Genomic DNA, 7,136 nt, shown 5'->3' with positions numbered 1-7,136 from the left:
TTGAGGTAGCACGCATGCATCCTTCCTTGTAGAGTGAGGAGGTCGGAGGAGTTTGTGGTTGAGATAAGAGAAGCTTGGGTGGCAGACGGAGGTGCAGCAGCAACTGCTGCGTAGAGGTGAGGGTTTGTAGAAGGGGACGAGCTGGAGGTTTTGAGAGATTGTCGCGCCGAGCGAAGTTGCTCATACTTTCGTGGGCATTGCCCAGGTACAGCAACGTGTTGACCTTTACAATTAACACAGGTTGCTGCCTGAGCCTTACACTCACGAAAACCGTGATCAATTTCGGCACATTGACTGCATGTCTAGCGTTGAGCTTTGCAGTTCTTAGTCTCGTGTCTGTATTGTAGACATTTAAAACCTTGTATATCGAGGTACTGGTTGGGTTTGTGGTATTTGGCAGGCACTGAGATCATGGGAAACAAGATTCCCCGGGAGAGTAGGCGATCTGTCTCGGTCGAGTTAGAGCATTGTATTTTAAGTGATCTTGAAATGTTCAGTTTGAAAACGTTGATGACATTAATGTCACTGTTTTCTTGATTTATGGCTTCAGTTATCTCTATGGGGTTAAGGGACAAGATAGATGCATCAACATTATTAGCACTATCGATGCATCTAGCTTGAAGGGGGTGGTCGTAAGCTTGGATAGGATCTCATCTGGATCGCTATCCCTGCATAAACATATTTTATATAGATATTTATTAGTAGGGGATTGAATAACCCTACTGGGACGGACCTCAGTGGTCTTAAATACAATCGTTAGTAATTCGAACGTGTAAAGAGGGGGGGGGGGGACTTTCGGTTTTAATCAATTTTAAACGAATGTCAGGAAGCATGATGGCATCAATGTCCTAATGCCGAGGAAACGTAGGTGAGGGACCACAACCCCACTCCAGGGAGAACCCTGCACTATCACAGGGTAACCCAGGAGGCTCGGCGGGAGTGGTAAGAATGTGAGGGTCTCAACCCCGTTAGGTGAGAACAGGTCCACACCAAGCCTCCGCTCCTCAGGAAGTAATTTTCCTGAATGGTGTGGGGAAGCTGGGGTAGAAATTGTTCAAGCCTAACGGTCGAGAGATGTTGGATGATGGATGGTAAAAATGATAGAAAAAAGCACGAGAGAAATGGACTGGAGGCAACGTAGGGCGGAGAGTGAGTTGCCTTTATATCACACACTCTAGCCAAGGTCAGTCTCTCTCTGGTGTTCACTCGCAAAGCATCTCATGGTGTCACGGACGGCAGTTGCGGACTGACAGGGTGAGCTACACTGTGTTATAAACGTGTTATGGTGATACAGAAGACTGCAGCATAGAGGGACAACCAGGGCCATATTCTCCGTGCAGCGAAACCTCCTCAAACAGTTTTGACAACAGGAGACAAAAGGTCATAAACACAAGAAAAAACCTCCAAATGTCCTGAGTGTCAGAAAAGCTTTACGAAACATGTCTATCTTCATAGGCACATGAAATTATATACTTTTGAGAAGACATATCAGTGTAAAGAATGCCAGAGTACCTTCTCCCGTAAGAACAACTTAGTGTTGCAGATGAAAGTTCACATTGGACAAAAGCAATATCAGTGTTCAGAGCGTCAAAAGTATTTTTCTAAAAAATGTGATTTAAAGACACACTTGAGAATCCATACTGGTGAGAACCCATACCAATGTTCAGAATGTCAAAAAAGTTTCTCTTTGAAAAGTATGTTTATACAGTTCATACAGGCGAGAAGCAATACCGATGCTCAGAATGTTTAAAAAGTTTTTCTCAGAAAAGTAATTTAGTGAGACACCTGAGAGTTCATACGTGCGAGAAGCCATACCGATGTTCAGAATGTCAAACAGGTTTTTCTCAGAAAAGTAGTTTAGTGACACACCTGAGAGTTCACACGGGCGAGATGCCATACCAATGTTCAAAATGTCAAAAAACTTTTTCTCAGAAAAGTAAATTAGTGAGACACCTAAGAGTTCACACGGGCGAGATGCCATACCAATGTTCAGAATGTCAAGAAACTTTTTCTCGGAAAAGTAGTTTAGTGAGACACATGAGAGTTCACAAGGCGAGAAGCCATACCGATGTTCAGAATGTCAAAAACAATTTTCTAGAAGAGGTGATTAAGGAAGACATTGGAGAGTTCACACATGGCAGAAACCATGCTTATGTTCACAATGTCCTAAATGTTTCTCCCGAAAAAGCAGTATAGTAAAACGTAAGGTAGTTGAACGCATCCAGATCTCATGTGGTGAGAAGAACCGGCCACGACCCGCGTGTAGTGGAGCGACCCATGACGTCACACCCAACTTTCCCAAGATCACAGAGGACCCCACCAGGGAGGTCAGGCGCCAAACAGGTGAGACCCCACAATGATAAACGAATGATATTGTTTCATCTCTGGTACTATACTAGTATTTCTGTAAAATAATATTACTATATATATATATATATATATATATATATATATATATATATATATATATATATATATATATATATATATATATATATATATATATATTAGAAAGTTTGGATGAAAAAATCGTCATTTTTTAATGTTTGTACCGGTTTATAAGTATGTTTGTACCGGTTTATAAGTATGTTTGTACCGGTTTATAAGTATGTTTGTACGGTTTATAAGTATGTTTGTACCGGTTTATAAGTATGTTTGTACCGGTTTATAAGTATGTTTGTACCGGTTTATAATTTGTACCGGTTTATAGTATGTTTGTACCGGTTTATAAGTATGTTGTACCGGTTTATAAGTATGTTTGTACCGGTTTATAAGTATGTTTGTACCGGTTTATAAGTATGTTTGTACCGGTTTATAAGTATGTTTGTACCGGTTTATAAGTATGTTTGTACCGGTTTATAAGTATGTTTGTACCGGTTTATAAGTATGTTTGTACCGGTTTATAAGTATGTTTGTACCGGTTTATAAGTATGTTTGTACCGGTTTATAAGTATGTTTGTACCGGTTTATAAGTATGTTTTGTACCGGTTTATAAGTATGTTTGTACCGGTTTATAAGTATGTTTGCACGGGTTTATAAGTATGTTTGTACCGGTTTATAAGTATGTTTGTACGGGTTTATAAGTATGTTTGTACCGGTTTATAAGTATGTTTGTACGGGTTTATAAGTATGTTTGTACCGGTTTATAAGTATGTTTGTACCGGTTTATAAGTATGTTTGTTCTATCTCTGGGATTGATTTTTTATATTAATGCCTATACGAGAAAACTGTCTAGAAAAATACAAAGGTATTATCAGGGATACATAGTCCAACTGTATTATAGAGTATATTACAAAACTACATACCATAAGAACATGAGAAGTAAGGACACTGCAAGAGGCGTATTGGCCCGAGCTAGGCAGGTCCTGAGTCTGTCCACAAACCAACTGCCTGTACCCATAAACACATCCAACCTTCGTTTAAAGCTAACTAAAGAACTAACTTCAACTACTGTACTTGACAGCTTGTTCCATAAATCTACTACCCTATTCCCGAACCAATATCTACCCACATCCGACTAAATCCATTATTTTTGGTCCTACCCATTGGAGTCATTCTAAGAACTTTATTCATGTTACTTCTATGTATGGTCTTCACCTATTCAAAAACTTCATTCACATCCCTCTAGACCTTCTCCTCTTAAATGACTGCAAATTCAGCCTTTTTTACCTTTCTTCATAAGTGAGGTTTCTAATTCCAGGAATCATTTATGTTATTCGCATTTGTGCTCTCTCTCTCTCTCTCTCTCTCTCTCTCTCTCTCTCTCTCTCTCTCTCTCTCTCTCTCTCTCTCTCTCTCTCTCTCTCTCTCTCTCTCTCTCTCTCTCTCTCTCTCTCTCTCTCTCTCTCTCTCTCTCTCTCTCTCTCTCTCTCTCTAATAATCATTATTAACTGCATAGTATAGAGCCCAAAACTAAACCGCATGATTCAAATGTGAGTCTCACCAATTCAAGATAATGTTGTAATAATACTCTAGGAGTTTCATTGCTAACAGTCCCATTAATGAACCCAAACATACTATTAGCCTTATTACACACTTTAATACATTGTTGCCGCGGCTTAAGATCCTCCCTCACTCCACCTGAAGTACGTGGAATTGTTGATCTGATTAACATGTAATGGTAGACCTGAAAATACACACACACACACACACACACACACACACACACACACACACACACACACTTCTCTCTTTTCATTTCTCGTATCTTTTTTTTTTTTTTGCATTATACACAATAACTACTCCTATATTTGTTCTCTTTACTCGTATATTTCAATAAGGTAAATTAAAGCTTAAATCCATGTAATTTGTTTAGTAAATCGTAATGAGATCTTTTTCTCCTCTGTGTCTGTTGGACCCGAGGAAAGTAAAACCATTCCTCATTATTGACAACAGTGTTTTAGGGTTAAGTAAGCAATGGTTTCATCAATATATACTTTGGTAAAGAGAAATTGATATGAAATCTAAGAAGTTCATGATAAGGCAAATAAATGATCCTGGCCCTCTTAGCAAAATCTACTCTATTATTTACATTATATGGCGAGATTCTTTTTCCTTTAACGTAGCTGAGATGCCCCTACCCTCAAAAACTTTCATTAATTTAATAAAACTTTGTAGACAGTAACGTTTTCCAAGATGCTGAGGCTGATTCTTATTGAAAGAAATTCGGTTTAGCCATGATAAATTCCCTCACTCCCATTCTCAGTAACTTATTCATGGAATACTATGAGAATGAGATCCAAACTTCCGTTAGTAACAGTCCAAAAATATGGTTAAGATACGTTAACGATGTGTGGTTCTTATGGCCATCTTACCAAGATCATGATGTTTTCTTTAATGAATTACGATTCATCCCACCATCAAGTTTAAGACTAAATGGAAACACAAAGGCAAATCACCCTTCCTTAATGTGGTGATAATTAGGTATTTTGATTAGTTATCCTTTAAGATCTACAGGAAGCCTACCAGTGCTGAGAGTTATATTCATTATTTTTCAGGATGTGGGAAAACAGGATCCCAGCTCCAGGTGTGGTGTGCAGGAACAGTTCCCCAGTGCTACGTCTGGTGTGTGAGGGACACAATACCTATGTGTGAGATGTGATGTGTGAAGGAACGCCATGCCCAAGCAGAGATACGGAACTCTTATCACAGTATCCTCATCCCGGTACAAGCTTGCGGTGTGTGGGACATAGTACTACCTGCCAGGTCTGGTATGTGAGGAACAGAGTGCCTCAGTGCCAGTGCAATACTGGTGAGTGTGAGATGAAATGTCTTAGTGTCATATGTGGTGTGTGGTGAGACAGCGCCCCAGTGTCAGTGTACGTGTGGTGTTACACCGTCCTAGTGCCTTATGGGTGTCTGGTAACACATTACCCCAGTGTCAGTGTAGGTGTGGTGGTACAGCGCTCAAGTGCCAACACTACCTTCCTTCACCACCTACGTACACTACTCACCCTCATTGCCGACCTAAAAGACCTTCCTTCACTACGGTGAGGTGTCTGGTGACATCAGTACCCCAGTGTTAGTGTAGGTGTGGTATGGTGGTACAGGACCCTCGTGACAGGTGTGGTGTGTGGTGAGACACTACCACAGATTTAGTGTATGTGTGGTGCCACAGGACCCTTGTGCCAGGTGCAGTGCCTAGTGATACAGTACCACAGTGCTAAGCCTGTTGTGTAGTGACACAATCGCCAAGCTTCTGTGCAGATCTGGTTTGCAGAGACACGTTGCCAGTCTTGATGTTTGAGGACAAACTATCTCAACATTAAGTCTGGTTTATGGGAAATTCAGTATCTTGTACCATCCATGATGAGTGTAGAATACAGCAGCCCAGTGCCTGGTCTAGTGTGTGGGAGGCATACTGCCTCACTCCCAGGTCTGGTTTATAGTAACACAGGTGTCACCCTCTTGCTCACATATGATCATCTCTGATAGGTGTCTGCGACTTATGTAAATTTATGTCCACAACCTTTTGATCATATCTAAACATTATGGCCTCAGTAAACCGTGCAAGAGATTACTTGATTTGTAAAAATTCTCACTATAGAAATATCAATAATTTTTAAAAAAAAGTATTGATTTACCGTGTTTATTGTATTAATGATATGTTGTCAAAGAAATAAATTACCTTTTTATCATTCTTTTCTCTTTTTTTTACTTTCCTGATCAGTAGTGTATGTCATTTCACTTGCATCTCCATATGAAAGCAACAGCAGGACACATGTTATTTTCATTGAAAATTAACTATACATGGTGGTAAGTACAGACGTACAGTACAGTACATGTAGAGCCTCAACATTAAGCCAGGAGAGCTCAGGTTACTGGCTGCAAGCAAATGTGACGAAACTCCTGAAGGAAAGTGACTTTTCCCTAAAATAAGCTCACTGTAGGTAAGTTGTCTGTTTATTGCCATTAGACTGTGTAGAAAACCTTAATACTTATGTGTGGTGGTAACGAGTGGCAACAGTTTCAGTGTTACACTTGTCGCTGCACCTAATACTAATATTGAACTGTGCATTGTTTTACTGTCATTGGTTCATGACATAAAGTATTTTAGATATTGTTAATGATCGGAGGCTACGTAACTAAATGTCAGAGTCTGAGAAAGCATCTGTAGAAGATATTATGTGATTGCTATTTCTGAATCTTGGTTTGATATAAAATAGATAGACTTCTTTGTCTAATACGCAATTCCAGGGTATAATTTTTAATAAAAACCTGGTAAATAATGTAGGCGGTAATGTTTGGCCTTAGTTAAAGATCATCTTAATCTTGTGATGAATAAAATGTACCCGATGGGAATGTCGATTTGATTTTGCATAGATTAAAGATGAGCTTCGTAAGAAAATAACAGTAGGACAAACACCAGAGAAAGGCGACAGATTTTATGATCAGTTTGCAGAAATTTGTGATGAACAAGATTCTGTCGTAAAAGACTTAAGTGCAAGGTTGGGGCGAATGTCTCTTTCCACCGGCTTCGTGTGCGGATCCACGTAGATTTGCTTGATATTTCCATAATCCAATTAGATGAGAAACCTGCTCGTGACGTTGATAATGTTGAAGATTGAGGTAAGTTTGTTATAATTCAATAAATGTTATTTCCTTTATAAAAAGAAAGATTATTGTCTGGATATCCA

General features: G+C 39.4%; 1 long non-coding RNA gene across 1 annotated transcript; it reads left to right on the top strand.

The window, feature by feature from the left end:
• The first annotated feature begins 1,209 nt into the window (after positions 1 to 1,209).
• On the top strand, positions 1,210 to 6,140 carry LOC139762566 (uncharacterized). Its single transcript, XR_011715745.1, has 2 exons — positions 1,210 to 2,343; positions 4,998 to 6,140. It is a non-coding gene; the product is annotated as an uncharacterized lncRNA (long non-coding RNA).
• The last annotated feature ends 996 nt before the right edge of the window (positions 6,141 to 7,136 follow it).

The sequence above is a fragment of the Panulirus ornatus genome, chromosome 43 (assembly GCF_036320965.1).
Source record: "Panulirus ornatus isolate Po-2019 chromosome 43, ASM3632096v1, whole genome shotgun sequence".
NCBI classification, from domain to species: Eukaryota; Metazoa; Arthropoda; class Malacostraca; order Decapoda; family Palinuridae; genus Panulirus; species Panulirus ornatus.
Note: the sequence above shows the minus strand (reverse complement) of the source record. Positions and strands in the feature narration are given on the sequence as shown.